The following is a 19,454-nucleotide window of genomic DNA, read 5'->3' as shown; positions in this document are numbered from 1 at the left end:
ATGTATACTTAAAACAACTTAAAACAATATATTATTTTGGTGCATCAAAATCCTCCAAACTTAACTGTTACTTGTCCTCAAGTGACACATTTATTACATAAAAGCATATGACTGTCGGCGTAGACCAAATATATATATATATATAATTTTAAAAAATTATGAAATCAAAATGACCCCATATTTTTCAAAGTTTAAATGAAAGAGCGTTGTACCTCGAATCCTGTATCTATCCGGAAGGATAAACACAATGCTTGAGGATGTGGGTTGATAAAATAAACTAAGGAATATATGACATCCGTTTGGTCTACGAAACCTTTGTATTTGCTGACAAGTTCCCCTATTTAATATAAGAGATTAAATAGGGTTTATATTAAGCTGGGTTCGGACATGCTTCCTATAAGGACAAGTTTTTATAGTTAATTACATCTTAAATGACCAAAGTCATCTAAGAAGACTCTCGATAAAAATCAGGAAATATTATCTTCAAGGAGTTTCAAAGGGTAGGACTTTTCAATGAGATCGTACGTAGAGGTGTGAAAAGGGAATTGGTTCAAATTTGGAACATTTTTTTGTAGAGTCCAAAGGAGGAAGAACTAGGGGATGTCATGGATCCAGAGGAGAATCTCAGTGACTTCTCAAGCTATCTTAATGTTTGGCTTCAGTTTTGAGGAGAAATATTTAGGTGTTTCATCCTGCCAATTTTATTAATTAGGGCTTACATTCGTGTGAAACTATCACACAAATAGCTTGGAATATGTGAGGATTTAGTTCGTGACAAACAACAGCCTCAGAATCTTAAGAAGAGTCAGGACTTATATTATATAGCAGAGTTATGCAAAGGCCTAAAGATAAGGCCTAAAGATAAGGTAGATAAGGTGAGGTTTTACGTTGCATAAATAAGCAACCTCGAAGTCCTATGGCTTTGTTGCTTATATCTAAGGAAGGAAGATGGGTTAAGCTGGGGTTGAGCGGAGGAAGACATGTTTTGCTGTTGAAGATGGTCGTGCTGCCCAACATGCTAACTCCAAGATCCTTGCCGTGATGAGTTTGAGTTTTCTTGTGTGTCAAGTTATAATGTCAAATTAGGTGGCCTTATGGTTGAAGTTCTTTAAATTTTATGGGGGCATGTTAAAGTTGATTAGAGCAACACCGGTTAGGATCCTACGGTTCCCTCATTTTGGCACCACTATTTTCTATTAGATTCACTTAGTCCAAATGAACTTACTAAACTCAACTTAATGAGTTCCATAATTTCATTTAAACCGTGAGAAGCTTCATTAGAAATTGTAGGTTACCTCCTCCGAGGAATTCTCGATCATCCGATAGAGACATCTTAATTTAGTTACAATTATAGTTTTGTGTGATGTTTGTGATTAAATTTTGAGTTGTTTTATATTTTGAATGTTGTGGCGGTGAATTTTTTCTTGGTTGATTTTAGTTTTAGTTTTGATTTTGGATTTGTGGTTATCTTGATAGTTTTAGATTTCATGCAGGGTGGCATCGTTGTTTAACATGCAAATTTGTAGGTATAAAAGTACAATATGAAAGTACAAGAAAGATAATGCTGAAAACTATAAAAGCGTACCTGACGAGTCTTCTCGTTTCACCACTTGAAACTTAAAATGCATGTTAAGGCAGTTTATATGAAACAGTGAAGTAAAATTTTGACGACCTACCTAACCCTAGGTCATATCTTGGCGGGTCCTTTTTAATTTGATCACGGATGATATTTGTCAAGCAAAACAAATTAAGTTTAGAAGATCTCTGAGGTATCCAATAGATCTAGGGAAGCAGGTCCGTGCTACTCTCTCGCTGCCTAGTGGAAAATCCCGAGCTCTTTTAATCTTATTATGTTGCTTAATAATTCATCCTATGAACACCCTAATGCTCAATGAACATTGATGTCTCAATTATCCCTAAGAGTAAGATAGTTATCATTTGTAATTTAATTTTGAATATCATGTGGGTGAAGAACCTTAAAGAGGCAAGTTAGTGTTGTTGAAACACTTAGCCAAATTGTGGTCCTGATTGGGCTTGTAGTATTTGAAAGATGTTTTAATTTTAATTGTGTTCTAATCCTTATTTAAATGAAACTTGATTTAGCCTAAGTCACTACTAAGCCCTTAAGATTTTGGTGAGTGTCTCAGTCATTGCAAATGAAATTGACTTATAAGTGATGGTGATGATTCATGTTTTTGTTTTTTTTGTTCATCAAATAGGGGTATTAAATTAGTGAGTTATTAACACCCAAAATCATACCCCTAAATCTAGGATCATTTAATCGGCTAGACTCCCAAATTTATGTAATTTAAGGAAATTGCATATTTATCCTTTTTAATTAGGACAAGTGAGGTTGGCTTCTACCAGTTAACCCCTTGTATTTGAAACATCAAATATGTTAATCAGAATCAAAGATTTCCCATTTCCCTTTCTGAAATTAGGCCTAAATGTTAATTAAAGCTAAATTTTCAAAATTACACATTTGCCCCTAAGACTCTATCACTTCATAATTCGTTAAATTTAATCCAAATGACTTTGGAATTTTTATCCCACCTCACTCTTGGGTCAATTGAGACATCAAAGGGTGAAAGTGTGATTTTTCAAAATTTAATTTATCTATATAAATGTTTTTAATGCAAAATATGATTTTTCAAAGAAAATTCATAACTTGACCAAGGTAAATCCTAATCCATTGAAATGTTTACTGGAGGTAGACCTAAACTAGAGAAGCCTTTGGACTAAATTTCATGATGTTTGAATTTTTTTTTGAATTTTAAGAATTATTTTAAGTTATGGGGAATTTATTAAATATAAAATATTTTAAATGAGGAAAATTAAGTTTTGTATTTTTGAAAAATCTTTCTGAGGTTAGAGAACCTAATGGAGAAAATTTTATATTTTTTTGAGTTTTATTTGATTTATTGGAATTATTTTTAGTGAAAATCCATTTTAGCCATTAAAAAAATATTCTTAAGCTTTAAAATTCAGTATCTTTATTTAAAAAATCAGGAAAAATATCCTAATTGTTCCTAAGTTCTTAGGAAGCAATTTAGAATGTTTCCACGAATTTTATTATTTTTGTGATTTTTATGGATTTTTAATTATTTAAATATTTAAAATAGGCTAAAAAAGAAGTTTTTATACCATTTTATTTTTAGAAAATACCTCTGATCACAGAGAACTCAAAAAATCAAGTTTTATAATTTTTCAAGTTATATTTTAATTATTAAAAATCATTTTACTGCCAAAAATGTTAATTAACTATAAAAATCAATTTGAGATATTAGATGAACTCCAAATATTTTGAAAATTTTTATGGCGAGCTCTGTGGATCCTAAATAATAGTGGAGATAAAAAATGAAGTCATTTTATTGTTTCTATTTTTCAAAATTAATTAGCTTAGTGATTTAGGGTTTGTAAAGATTAGATGTATTTTGAATGACTTGGCTCATGAGAAATTTTCTTAAAGGCTCTCTTGTCATCATAGACCTTCCAAAATTTTCTTGGATTTTTCTAAGCAACATGCTAATTTCCATGATTAATTTAAGCAAATAATACACATAAACTTGAAAAATATGATTCTCTGTCTAGTGACCTTTTCTAACTTTGGAAGAATCAGGGAATGTTCCCTAAGATAGGGGTAAAAACATATTAAAATTTCAAGCCACAGTGATATTACTTTAAGGTTTTATGAGGAGGCATTTCCAAGAAAGCTTTAATTTTGTCTGGGTCAATCTCGATTCCCCAATGATGGACAAAAAATCCCAGAAATTTCTCGGAGGTAACACCAAAGGCGCACTTTAAGGGATTCATTTTAAGGTCATATCATCGTAATCGTTCAAAAAGGATCCTCAAATCATGTAAATGATCTATTTTTTGTTTACTTTTGATGACCAAATCATCCACAACCTCATGTGATTTTTTCCAATTGTTGACAAAGACAATACCAGCCCGGTCCTTACATGTTCTCACAACAAATTTTAACGTATGGATTGGCCAAATCAAGAACTAAATGACGTGCATGGATTTAAATTATCACAACTTCTTCCAACATTAAAAATCAATTTAAATCATCACAACTTCTTCCAACATTAAGGATCAATACTCTCCACAACTTCCATCCAAAACTTAATTACTTATCATTTTAAGAAGAAAGATAAAGAAAACTACTCAGAATCCATGGAGAAAACAAAACCACACTTTAGTTTAAAAGAAGAAATCATTGTCAAACCAACAATAAGTCTCGATTAAAACCAAAAGTTGTCTAAAACAAAAGGTAAAAACTTATCTCAAGTCCTCCACCAAACCTTAAAGTTCCTTTGAATCTCTTCTCTTTTACAATCACTCAAAAAAATAACAAAAAGGATAAAGTAAATAAAAGGTTGTTCTTGAAAATCTCTCCGAACTAACTTGTCAATGAAAAATTTTCAAAACTTGCAAATATTTCAAGACTATTTTTTAAGTCTTGCCCTCTTTTTATAGTTTTTCAAGAGGTGCCTTAGTTTCTCTTCAAAATGTGTCCATGTTTGATGAATTTATCCAAGAGATGTCTGCTTTCAAAAGTCCTTTTAATATAATTTCGTCCCTAGTAGTTATAACCACCATTTTTTGCCAATGGGTGCCTCAAAAACCTCTTCAAAATTTGTTAAAATTGATTTTACTCGTCTAGTAACTACCATTGGTGCTTAAGTGCGGGGTCTCGGCGCGTCTCGGCGGTTAGGCGCTGCCTTCTCTGTTTAACTGGCGTTTAAGCACCGGATATGGCGCTTACCGGATATGGCGCTTAAGCGCCAAAACTCTTTTGCATAATTTTTTACCTTTTTTCTCCTAATTTGATCCTTTTCCACTCCTTTAAGTGATTTTTCATTTTTACTTGTATCTGCAAGAAAAACACAAAAATACCTTCATTAAAGTGTAATATCTCAAAAATAAGTATAAAAATGTGTCTAAAAATACTATATATTTTAGGTGTATTAAAATCTCTCAAACTTAAAATGTTACTTGTCCTCAAGTGACACTTCAATCTTGAAAAACCAAATATGTATGATATGTATATGAGTTTCTTTAGGATTTACCAAAATTTAGATTTAGAAATATAGTAGTCCAACATAGAAAAAATAACAAGTAAATGAGACCAACTTAAAGTTTGAAAATTTTTATTGTTAAAAACTATGAATATATGAGTTCCTATCTAATTTAGAAATATTGTAAGTTCTCTAAATTTAGATTTTAGTTCTTTTATTTTCTCTACTTAAAAAAAATTTATTAAAAATAATTTTACTTACTATATTATATTTATAAGCTTAAGATTTTATCAAGTCTTATACTTTAAAAAGATCAAATGTAGAACCAACTTTTGATTAGGCACTAATCCTCAAGCTTCTCCTGGTTTTATTGACCCTAGATATGTCCAAAGAAGTCAATGTTGGTAGACCCTTTATCTTGATGATCACAATGATCATTTTCAATTCTTTTAAATATGTCTTAGAATTTTAAGTCATAAGATTTCTCAAGTTTAATTTGGTCTATGGATGTTATTTTAAGACCTTCATTAAAAGTGAGATCAACTTAACCATGGGGGAGCTTTTGGATTTGGATTTTCTGGCAGCCAAGGTGTTCGGCCGGCCAGGATCATGTCACCATCTGACTCAGGGAGGTTAGGTCTTAGGTTTGGTGAAGTCAATTGGGGTTGGCCATGTATAAAGGTCTTAGATTAAAGAGGAATGGAGGAAGGGTCATTTTGGGTTAAATTGGGTCAAGTCATGGTTTGTGGTTGGTTTCACTCACCAAGGATGGTTTGGATGTTGAGAAAAATCAGATGATTCAAATTAATCATTATGGTGAGGTCTCTATCCAAGAGATTTACCATAAGAATGAGGTTTGGGTGTTTCATGAAGTTGGTTAAAAATGATCTTAGTGACATTTGAAAGTGGCTTTGCCTCTTGCCATTAATAGCTTAATGAGGTGGCAAGCCTCTCACGGCTCACCTATGGCTTGGGAGTGGCTTCATGGCTTCCTATTGGCTAGGCTCTTTTGCTTGAGAAAGGATTTTGAATTTTATGGGACATTTTGGTGGTGTTTTTCATGAGGCCTAATATGGAATGATTTGATCAAGAATTTAAAACTTAAGGAATGATTTTGATTAAATGGATGATGAAGAGAAGATAAATTATCATGTGGGTTTTGAATTTTGGATTAGGGGTGATTTGATTAAATGGATGATGAAGAGAAGATAAATTATCATGTGGGTTTTGAATTTTGGATTAGGGGTGATTTGATTAAATGGATGATGAAGAGAAGATAAATTATCATGTGGGTTTTGAATTTTGGATTAGGGGTGATTTGATTAAATGGATGATTTGATCTTTGGAATTAGATGTGGTGGGCTTAGGCTTTTAAACTTTAGGGTGATTTGGTGTTTTTGGGCTAGAATTGGTAAGCAAGCCATGAAGCAATGCCAAACCAATGGGAGCTATATGAGGATTCATTTTGGATGCTCAATATGCTAGTTCTAACCCATGCTAGTTCTAACCCTCTTATCTCTTATCCAAAGACTAGGGGTATATGTTCATTCATATGAGCTTTCCAAATGGAATCAAGAGACCAAAATAAAGGGGTCTTAGGGTTTGGGGTATGTGATAAGGTGTGTGCAGGCTAGCCTAATCCAAGACTAGACCACCCAGGGTAAGTCCTAAAGTTTGACCATCATATGGGAACTCTCCTTAAGCTCCCTCATATTGACACCACTTACAAAGTGCTAGAGTTCAGGACCAACACGTGGAACTTCAAGTTGAGCAAAGAGGAATGTATAATTTCTAGTGGTGAGGGTTCCTTTTTTAGTTTTCTATGAATAGTCAACAGGAAAATCCTATGGATAAAAATCCTATGGATAGACCCATGGATAGACCCTAGGCTACTAAAGAGTAAAAAACTAGACCTCAACCAAAAATGAGGTCAACATGGCCGATATTTGATAATATACTGCACGACGTGCCAATGCTTGAAATGAACTTTTTGAAAATGTTGCTTGTTCTATTGTTATTTAGTTGGCTAGTGTTTGTGACTAGGTCCAAAGTTTTGGAAAAAATCTAATCTCAATATAGTGAAAATTTTTGAATTTGTCAACCTTAATTTTTTTCATTTTTCAAAATTTGAAATTTCACTAAATTAAATAAAATAAATAAAAAACTTTCACCAATGCCAATTTAAAACTTGATTAATAACTTGTTCTTGTTCGTTTTGAATTTAAGCGCACTGATGTTTTCTATTTTCTACAGAAAGATGTCGGGGCAGAATCTAATTTTTGGTTTTAGAGATGGATTGAATGTCACACTAAATGAGGAAAGGGCAGCCTAGGGTGGCATCACAGACTTTGACTTGGACTTCAGTCAGGACAACGTGGACTACGAGGGTCTCCAGATGAACATAATAAGTCATCGAGAGAAAAAAGGATTACCATCACTCCCATGAATTGGTACCAAAGAAGTCTCCTCACTGAAAAGGAAGAGTGCAGTGACACAAAAATGTCCAATGGAAGGAAACAGTAGTCTGAAGTCCATCGTAACTGCACTGACGGAGAATTTAATCAATGCTGGTGAACTAAGAGCGCCAGATGCGCCACTCAGAAGAACGCAACGACATAATGCCAATTGCAACAAGCATAGAGCTTTCTTACGTCAGGAGAAAAGATGTATACAAGAAGCAGAAGTGACACTTTCCCCAAATCCTGAGGGGAAAATTTACGACCCATGCATGAGGGAAACTTATACCAGTATGGCCGTCATGAAGGACGAGTCGGAGTTTGTTGAAGAGTCAATACAACCAAAAATTCCTAATGAACTTTGCAAGGGTTTCTCGATGTGCAACGTTGAAATTCCAAGACAAGTATCGAGAACAAAAGCATTTGTGGAGTGCCCGAGGTGTAATGTGCTCCATTTGGAGAACTAAAGTACCTTTAAAGAGTATACAACTGCTGTTACAGTGTGTCAGGAGGCCGCACACCCAGATACTGAGTCATATATTCCACTACATACAGAGCCGAGTCAGACATGGTTTCCTACATATATTGGAATGATGGAGCGCCCCAACGACCAAAAAGGATTCCTACGTTAGAATTAGAAAGAATAAAAAGAGTCAAGAAGAGAGAATTTGAATTCTATAAAGAAATTCAAAGGAAACTTTGTCAACATCTTGGAAGGCCTAGAACTACATACAGAAGTTTTCTCCAAAAATGATGAAAGAAGGATTCTTGACTGTGTATGTGATTTGAAAGACAAAGGTTGAGCCAATTTATTAATGGAATAGACCTAATCAGAGCTACTGAAATGGATGTGCGGGTAAGGCAGGATATCATTCAGTGTGGTTGCTGCTACAACTTTTTTGAAGATAGGCTAGGGAACCCCCCAGGTGTCATGAGATACTATGAGGTGGATCCTCTACCTTTTGAAACAAAAAGAATGATAAAATTATGGTTAGATGGAGCATACTATTGTCAGACTACCTCCCGAATAGCTGCATAATCAACATTTATGAAGAAGGAGAGGGATACTGGATCCCTATGCACATTGATCATCATGATTTTGGCCATTCTGCACGGTGTCCTTCATCAACAAGAGTAACATTCTGTTTGGAAAAGAAATCGATATTTTTGGCCCTGGAGAACTCAAAGGATCCATCGAGATTCCGTTGTCAGTGGGTTCAATACTAATTCTAAAAAACAGAGAAGGTCTAGCAAAGCACTGCATCACGGGAGTACGACACTACAAAGTTTTTGTGATGTTTAGAAGAATGGATGATAGTAAAATACCACATGGATTCCTGTGGATATTGAAATAAAAAAGCGACCCCAAAAGTCACAGAGGGTTACCATCGCAGAGTTGGACAAGATGAGCAAAGTAAAGAAGATAGAGTTCGAATTCTACGAAGAAATTTAGGAAAAAATTATCAATATATTAGAAGGTCTGGAACTGTACACCAGAGTCTTTTCTAAAAGTGAAGAAAGAATCATTCTTGACTGTGTATTCGACCTGAGAGGCAAAGGTCGAGCTGGTCTGCTAATAGAAAGAACTTGTTCAGAAACACAAAAGTGGATGCGTGGAAAAGGCAGGATAACCTTTCAATGTGGTTGTTGCTACAATTTCACCAAGGATAGGCAAGGGAACCACCTGAGGATCTTAAGACATGACGGGATGGATCCATTGCCTCCTACGATAAAGAGGATGATAAAAAGGATGGTCAGATGGAACGAGCTGTCAGCAGACTGCATTCCAAACAGTTGTATCATCAATATTTATGAAGAGGGAGACTGTATTTCCCAACATATAGATCACCATGAATTTGTCAGACATTTCTGCATGGTATATTTTATAAGTAAAAATGACATTTTGTTTGGGAAAGAAATTGACGTTGTTGGATCCTGTGAGTTCAGAGGATTAGTTGCAATTCTACTGCTGGTGGGTTTGGTACTAATTTTGGAGGAAAATGGAGCAGACCTCGCCAAACACTGCATTCCTGGAGTGCCATGACGCAGAGTTTCCATTAAATTGAGAAGGATGGATGACAACAAGAGGCCATATAGATTTTGATCGGATCCAAAATTGGAGGAGCTACAACCATACGAGCTATGCGATGGTTGTACCTGTAAGTATACACAAAGAGAATTTCTTGTCCTGGAGCGTGGCTTAGTACGTCAGCTTGATCAGGAGATCGTCCCACAGAGGATAGAAAAATAGTTTTTTGTCACCTTTTATACTGTGTTAGAGCCACATATATGATATATATTCATCATATGTAGTCAACATGCCTGTCTCTTTGGATGCTTTCAGCATGTGCTTTCAGCATGTATTCAAGCTTTCAGCATGTATTCAATCTGTAACACCTGTTTGAAGCATATTATTGAAATTTCTTTCAGATTTCAACATATTGGCCAAATTTCCCTTTTATGCAATGGATAAAAGGCCGCAAAACCATACGTTAGTTCTAAATTATAATGAACGAAGAACAAATTTTTTTTTTAATAATAAAATGTAAATAAAATATCCTTCTGAAAAATCAACCAACCAAAATTAAGTTTTGAAAATATACTTTGATAATTAAATGTGACAAAAAAAAAACAAGGAAAGAAAATAAATTTCTGAGTTTGTTTCTCTCGAGTTCAAGGTTTCTTACTCTTTGCTAGTGTAGCATAACTATCCTCATCTACACCAACTCCTCCACATTTCCATGGAGTCTTTCACTCTTTGAAAATCTATGCAATTTTTTTGCACCAATGTCAATCTTCACATGTCACATATTTATGAACTTAAAACCATAAATTCTCTACACTATTTTCAGGTTGTTCTCAGGGTAAGTATCGAGATTCTGATTTATTTTCCTGCTACCCCTTGGGTTGGATGTGAGTCCCATCGCATTCCTCCCCAATGTAGCAGATATTTTCCTTGTCACCATTTGGGTTGGATGTGAGTCCCAGAAGTTTCCTTCCTAATGTGACCCAAATCTTCAAGATAGGTTTAAGACAACCTTAAATGGAGTAAGGCATCTTATTTTCAATATCTTCGAGATAGGTTTAAGACCACCTTAAATGGAGTAAGGCATCCTATTCTTAATATCTTTAAGATCGGTTTAAGACAACCTTAAATGGAGTAGGTCATTTGATTCTCTTTCTAGGGTTGATACCTAAATTTCAAATCCCATCTTAGAGTTAGTACCAAAATTTTGATCCCTTCTTTTTAGATAGATTTAAAACCACCTTAAATGGAGTAAGACATCCTCTTTTTAATATCTTCAAGATCAGTTTAAGACCACCTTAAAAGGAGTAACACATCTGATTTCCTTTCTGGGGTTGATACCTAAATTTCAATTCTCATCTTGGGGGTAATACCTAAATTCTTATCTCTCCTTTTGATTTCAGTACCTAAATTCTGATTTTCCTTTTGGGGTAGGCTTAGACGTGCTATTCCCATTTCCACTTTTGGGGTTGGCTTAAACGTCCTATTCACATTTCTACTTTTGGGGTAGGCTTAGAGGTCCTATTCCCATCTCCACTTTCGTGGTAGGCTTAGACATCTTATTCCCATTTCCACTTTCTGGGTAGCCTTCGACATCCTATTTCCATTTTCACTATTGGGGTAGGCTTTGACGTCCTATTCCTATCTTTACCATTGGGGTAGGTTTAGACGTTCTATTCTTGTCCTTACATTTGGGAGAGACTTTGATGCTATATTACTTTTTTATACGCTTTTGCTTTCCACGTAATCTGGTTTCCTCGTGCATAATTTCATTCCCTTTAAAATTTTAAATTAAAATAAAAACTTTCTTTGATATATTCAGTTCGAATCGAGTCTTTGCTGGGACTGCCAGTTTACCTGAAGATAGTCCTCGAAATCTCCTTACTCTTCCCCAGTGAGAGTATCTATTACTCCCCAGTGGAAACAACTGTCACTCAATTCTACACTCCATTCTAGGTCTATTGACTTAGAAGTCTGTGTAGGTTTTATTGATCTTGTCGGTGAACGTTAATACACGCGATGTGCTAACCCAACACACCACACCTACTCGGGGTCCATTTATTGACCTAACTTTTGGTTGAGGTCTAGCTTTCTCCTCTTTAGTAGCCTAGGGTCTAGCCATAAGACCTTCCTGTTGACTATTCCTAGAGGACAAGAGAAGGAACCCTAACCATTAGAAGTTCTAAACTCTTCTTCGCTCAACTTGAAGTTCCACATATTGGTCCTAACCTCTAGCACTTGGTAGGTGTGGTCAATATGGGGGAACTTAAAGGGAGTCCTCATAGGACTGCTTGGCCTTAGGGTTAACCCTAGTTGTTGGTCTGGAGCTAGTTCACTCACTTATACATACTTTCACTTACATCCCAAGCTTGACTTTGATCTCTTTATCTTTTGAGAGACCCATGTAGATAGTCCCGTAGACCCACCAGCGCTGGGCTAGGGCCTAGCCAAGACCAGTACATAGAGGTCCCATATGGAGATTCCATTGGTCCATGGCTCAAATAGGGTGGTTGACACCTTACTTTCACCAAAATACCAAACTTAGTCTTTTGCCCTCAAATCTACCCATTTTACCAAAATACCACCAAACCGCAAATTTGACCAAAATTCCCAAAATTACCCAAACTACCCAAGTTTGTCCAAAACTCATCTCAAACCATATAAAACTACCCAAATTGCCCAAAACTTCCCAAAACGGCCAAAATTACCAAAATACTACTAAATTTGCCAAAAATTTCAAAAATGCCCTTGGTGGCCCAAACTTTCCCAAAACCGTCAAAATCATTTGAAATGTCCCTAAATTCAATTTTTACCCTTCAATTGAACCCAATTTGATCAATTTGACCAACTTTGACCAAAAGCCCCAAATTGCCTTTAAAGAACAAAATCCCCAAATTGCCCTTTAAAGGCCCATATTTTCTCTAAAGCACCTCAATGTCCACCAATTTGGTTCCAATTTTCCCAAATTTTAATTCTAAACTCAAATTAATCATGATAAAACTCAATTCAAACAAAATCCAATTCTAATTAACCCACATTTGAGTCTAATTTCAATCCAAATAAAAAATGCCCCAATTTGGTCTAAAATCAAAATCCCACTCAATTGAACCCCCAAATCTTTCTAATTGCCCCAATTATGTATCATAAACTCTTTGAAACATATCCACACACCAAATTGAACCTTTAATTGACCTTAGTCAAGCTTCAATTTTAACTTAAATCCAAAAATTCTTAAATTTACCCCAATTTATCCATGTGCCCAAATTCCATCAATTTAAATGACCAAATCACAAAATTGGCACCCAATTAATGTTGAGAACTCTTCATGACATTCCTTTAGAACATTTTGAACTCTCAATTTGGAGTTAACCCAAGTTTAGCCCAACCTAAACCCAAGTCTAACCCTACGTTCCCAAATTGATCAAATGTCAAAATTACTTCAAATTGAATCTCCAAATCAATTGAAAATCACTCCCAATATTTTATAAGCCCCTCATGACAATCATCCAAACAAAATTGATCAATTAATTGGGCACAATATCATGGATAGCTTAATCCTAACCCAACTTCAACACAATTCAACCCAAATTGAACCCATGCACTGAAATTGATAAAGCCGTGCCAATGTGACCAAAGTAATGACACCACAGCAACCAAGTGCACCCTAGTGACTAGGCTAGACTCACTTAACACACCCTAGATGAGATATGAACCAATGGTACCTAGATTTAAGGGATGTCACCCAATATTTAGCCTAAACTTAAAATATCTTTGCCATCATTGCTTACCATTTGGAGTTAATCATTAGCCACCTTCTGACCTCCCTGAGCTCAGAGGTGACCAGATCCTGACTAGCCATGACCTCAGTCACTGGAAAATGTCACCCCAAAAGATCCCCAAATGGCCAAAACCCAAAATTTAAATTTTCTAACTTGGCTCACTCCAATTGGCTGCTTGTGTCTTTCTTTCCTCCACCTCAGCAAGCTTTAGCGCCCATCAATACCCCCATGAACTCCATCAGGCAGCCATGGATTTAAATTGAATTCTCCATGGACAAAGAAGGAGAGCTTGAAAACCTTGGAGAAACTCTGCTAAAATCCCACTAGAGCCTCTCCAAACCTTCCGAAGTTCAATCTCCTTGCTCTTGACCTCTCACAGCCACTCCACAAAGCCAATTTCTTCACTGAAATTTTCCCCAAAACCAGGAAAAATTTCTCTACACCTCTATAGTTCACCAAACTTTAATTAAATATGCACACACCATCACCAGAGTGAGAGAAGAAGATTCCCTATAAAAGCCTCATCCAAAATAACCTCTAACATAACTCTAGACCAACACTTGAAATCGAGCTTGATCAAAATCATACTTAGACATTTCACCAGGGTTTAGGACTTCATCTGGAGGTCTGTTGGATGTGTGGACCCAACAAAACCTACCACAACCATCTGATTGAGGCCTCCCCTCTAAGACAAAGGTTCTGAACCTTAACCCTAATCCGAGCTTATTTTGATTCTCCATAATATTTACTATATTTCATACCGTATAAGCTGTATAGATATGCTCTTATTGAGTAGATAAAGATTTAGAAAAAAAACCCTATGCAATTTTGTTGAGTTTGGACAAAGATCTTAAGGTCTTAGTGTGAATGGCTCTTTGGTTTGTACACTTAGGGACGATGAATGGGAGCTATTTGATCGCGCGTTTATTTAATGGATGGAGGAGATAAAGCTGGATGAACAGTTGGAATGAAAATTTGGGTCGCGGGGCAACTGTGGTAGCAGATAGCGTCAAATGGTGGAGTGCTGCGTGTAAAGCTCAGAGCGGACGAGGTTGCTGACATTGAATGGGTTAAGTAGAAAATTAGGTTTTTTCTGAATTAAATTAATGTCTGTTCTTTGAAAAATCATAACTTTGTGTAGAAAAACCATAAAAAATAAAATAAAAATACTCACTTACTCAGTGAAAAGAGGAAAATAAAATAAAATTTTTTGTTGACTCTCTGATTTTTAATGAATTAAATACTCTCTGAAGTGTTTTAATTCATTATGATCAAGCATTGCTCACCATGGATTGAAACTTTAAGGGCTTGTTTCTCATGATAGAGGGGATGTTCTCTGAGTTTTCCAAGGTCAGAGGGCATTTTTATGCTTCTAACCTTAATTTTCATGCTAGTATGTCTATTTTGACTTATTTTAATTATATAAATTACAATACCACTTAAAAAATTACGGGAATAATTTTAGTAGGTTTTCTATGGCCCAAGAAGCTAAGGAAAAATGTCAAGATGATTTGAATTATTTTGTACATTTCAATAGCTAATTAAATGTATATATCTTGCTTTAATGTATGAAAATTAAATAGTAATCCAAATTTAACAAAATCAATTCCACATTATGCATAAAAATTATGTTTACTCACTGTAAAAATTTTCAAATTAATTGAATAAGTTTGAGCACTAAAGTTGATTTTTTAAGAAATCTTTTATTTTTGTACAAAAATATTTATACTAAATCAAATACCACTTGGGAAAATTATGAAAAGTGTTTTTTTGAGTTCCTTGTGATCAGGGGCACTTAGGAAAAATAAAATTTACTTTTGAGAAAATACTTGATTTTTGAGCTTTATTAATAATCCCAAAATCACAAAAATATTTTAAAATGTGCCTAATTGTTCCTTGATCACTTATAACTCATTAGGATTTTTTTTTTCTGATTTCTCTAAGTTAAAATAATTTTTTTAAGAGCTTAAAAATGATTTTTTCTTATTTTCCCATTAAAAAATTATAATAAATAAATTAAAAGTCATAAAAATACAAAAATTTGTTTCTCTGAGTTCTCTGAACTCAAAGAGGTTTGATAAAAATATAAAGATAATTTTTGTGATTATAACATTATTTTACATTTAATTAAATCATTAAGATTGATCCATAATCAAATAATAATGATAAGGATTTAATTCAAAAAAATCATGGAGTTTTGTCTAAGTGTTTCTTGACCTAAGGGGACCTCTGATAATTTTCTCATGAATAAAAAATTAATTTTGGATAGTTAAGTAAATCAATTTTTAAAATACTATTTTCAAAATTTAAATAATTATTTAAATTATATTAAATTTAAAAAAATCCATATTTTCTCCTCTCATATTTTAATTGATCCATGGATGAGACAGTCTAAAAATTCTCTCAAAGTCATTTGAATTTTGATTAATGAGTTATGAGGTGAGGAGCCTAAGAGGCAAAAAGGTAAATTTAGATTTTGGTGCTTTAATCAATATTTAAGATTAATCAAAGGGAAAATGGGCAATTTTGATCCTAATGAACATGTTTGGATGATTGAAATACAATGTGATTAAAAGGTAGGAACTCACTTGCCACCTTTTCTAAAATAAGAGCAAAATTGCAATTTACTTAGTTATCATGACTTGGAATTCAATCAAAATTAAACAATTCTTAAGTGATGGGTTTGAGTTAGGAAGATAATATTTCATTAATTCTAAGCCCATAATTGATGACAATCTGATCTCTCAATAAGAATGGATGTCATTTAAATCAAAATTTTGCTAGTTATCATTTCACCTACTATGATTGTTCAGGGATTGGTAGTGACCTAAGCTTGATATTTAAATTTGTTTGATCGGATTTAGAAGATAACATGATTGATGATTAACACCTTTTTAAACTACAAGCCCGATTTTAACTGTGGAAACCAAAACCTTTCCTTACGTAAATTTGCCTTTGGGGCACCCACCCATAAAACTCTTAAATGAAATATCAATTAATTAATTAAGTGTATTAGCCTTGGGACAAATAAAACATCGAGTTTCATTGAGCAATGATATAACATCAGTGATCGAAAAAAATAATATACCGTTTTAAGTACCCTTTTTATGTCTATTTTTGATGATATTACACTTTATAGAAAGCTATTTTTTTGTTTTTATTGCAGGTATACCATTTTTAGCATTTGGAGAAAAAGTGGCAAAAAGAGCAAAATTTGGAACAAAAACAGTCAATTTTGGGGTTTGGCGCAAGATGCGCCAAAATCCAGAGCGCTTGCGCATGATGCGCCAGATTGGTGCATGATGCACCAAGCATGACATGTTTAAATTAAGGCAGTTCGAGACAAATTTTGTGCAAATTTTCAAAGGGACACTTGTTCTAAGCATCCCATAGAGTGATTCAACACATGTATACACTTTAAAAGGTTCCAATTTGAAGGGATATGACTCTTGGATCAAGGAGGCACATCTTTTGAAATTTCTTTTGAAATTCAATATTCAATATTTTGACTTTTGAATTTTAGAGGGAATTGAGACTCTTTTCAGAGAGGAGAAGTGACCAGCAAAAGGGAACTTCTGAAGGGACTTAGAAAGGGGACGAAAAAGTTAGAGAGAGAGGATAGGTGTGAGTCAGAGAGAGAAAAAGGAGGAGATTTTCTTCTAGGGTTGTAAGAGGAGAGGGAAGGTGAGAGATTTCTTCTTCATTACGTTTCCAAGAGAGAATTGGGAGAGATTGTAAAGAGGGAAAGGCTTAGAGAGAACTTCTAAGGATTTGCTTGGGAAGGATTGTGAGTTAAATTGTACTTTTCATTTCTTTTATTTGTAAACTTGTTTTTATTTATGAAATCCGTGTTTTATCGTATCCTTCTCATGAATTCTAACTAGTCTTCTTTATCCTTCTCCATACTTTCAAGAAATGGTTTTGTGAAGAATTGATTTTGTTTTCTACGGTTTTAAATGTCAATAATTTGTGATGATTTGAACTAAGATTTTCTGCTATATTTAGAATTATATGTTCTAAAAGGGGATATATTTCTACAACAAAGGGAGAATCACATTTGATTTCATGGTAGAGTATTTTATCCATGGGATTAGGTGAAAATAAAAAGGGAAATATCCTTTGTTGGATGTAGAATTGGAAAATCTTAAGGTGACATATTAGAATCTTTTAGTTCAGTTGATTAGAATTAATGCGAGCTTGTTAGCCCTCAGAGGAGGGAGTAGTGGGAGATCTAGAGTGACAACCAGAATCCTCCCAGCCAAACCTTGGAATTAGGGACCAAACTCTGGATGGATTAGTCATCTCTGGAGTAGTCATTGTTCTTTATAGCGCTTGGAAGAGGGTAGAGAATAGGATTGCTCCTATTTGACACAAAATAATTTTTAAATATATTTTTCAAATGATTCAATTTCTTCACAGGTCATATTTTCATTATAAAGGGGAATGATGTTTTCTCATAATTGAACTTTTCTTCCACAAAAACCTTTATTTTATTTTAGCAACTTATTTTTGAAAGTTTAGCATCTAGTTTAATTTACTTATATCGCCGTACATCTGCAAATTTAGAAGCATTTCACTTAAGTAGTTTAATTTTAAACTTTGCACTTTACTTTAATTGTATGTTTACTTTTAATTTATAATTGAATATAATTAGCTAGTTTTATATATTTCCAGCTGCCATTTACTTTTAATTTATAATTGAATATAATTAGCTAGCTTTATATATTTCCAGCTGCCCTGTGGGATTGATATCTAGGACTGCATTAGTGCTCTATATTACTTGAACTATACGTATACTTGCGTTATATGTAAACAATAATTAGGATTTTATAATAGTTTTAATGATAAATTATTTTCATTAAAATTAAATTATAGTTTGGGTTACATTGCATCATTATTATTAAGCTACACAAATTCTCGCGTGATCACTTAACTTAATTATGGATGATTAATAAAACGATATGATAAGTTCAAAATGAACTCAAAATATTTCAAGAAATCTTCAAGGTAATTTAGGGTCACGCTCCGAGCACTTTGGAATCTCTTGAATATCTTGAAGGGAAAATTGAACTTGCTATATTTTGTTCTAAAATCATCGACTAAGATCTATCGAGACTCAATAAAGTCATAACTTTGGGTTTGGTAGCTATACCTTCATCTACTTCTGCAATTTGAATTCATTGTAAAATTATGTACATATTGCCAAAGCTAACCTTTAAGGTGGAGGAGCGGGAAGAATCGACAGGTACGCTTTTAAGTTATTGCATTTACTTTTTCGTACCTCTTGTTTCTTGCTGAATGCTTAAAGTCACCCTGCATGTCAAAACCAAAACTAAAAAAAGATTTTAAATAAGAAAAACTTCCCTGCCACAACTGTCAAAATATAATACAACTCAAAATTTAATTACAAACAAACAAAAATTGCAACTAAATTAAAACGCCTCTATCAGATGATCGGGAATCCCTCAGAAAAGGTAACCTATGGTTGCTAAAGAGATTTCCCACGGTTTAAATGAAAGTATGGAACCCATTAAGTTGAGTTTAGTTAATTTATTTGGACTAATTCAATCCAAATAAAAAATAGTGGTGCCAAAACGAGGGAACCGTGGGATCCTAATCGGCGTCACCTAATCAACTTTAACATTCCCCATAACATTTAAATCACCATAACCTTAGGAAACATTTGATTTGACATCATGACTTGACACATCAAAAAAAGTAAACTTGCTACGACGAGGAGCTTAAAGCTAGCATTGTGGACAACACGACCATCTTCAATAGCAAAAAAACGACCATCTTCAATAGCAAAACATGTCTACACCAGCTAAACCATTCTTTAGAATTAAACAACAAACTATAAGATTTTGAGGTTGTCTGCCTAGTGTGACATTAATCCTCATTTTTTTCCTTTAGGCCTTTGTATGGCTCTATGATACACCTAAAATATATAGTGCTTTTAGACACAATGTTATACCTATTTTTGAGATATTGCACTTTAATGGAAGGTATTTTTGTGTTTTTCTTGCAGATACAAGTAAAAATGAAAAAAAAAAACTTAAAGAAGTTAAAAAGGATCAAATTTGGAAAACAAATGTGAAAAATTATGCAAAAGAGTTTTGGTGCCTAAGCGCCAGATCCGACGCTTAAGCGCCGGTTAAACGCCTAAGCG

Source organism: Phalaenopsis equestris, unplaced genomic scaffold (assembly GCF_001263595.1).
Source record: "Phalaenopsis equestris unplaced genomic scaffold, ASM126359v1 Scaffold214628, whole genome shotgun sequence".
Lineage (NCBI taxonomy): Eukaryota > Viridiplantae > Streptophyta > Magnoliopsida > Asparagales > Orchidaceae > Phalaenopsis > Phalaenopsis equestris.
Note: the sequence above shows the minus strand (reverse complement) of the source record.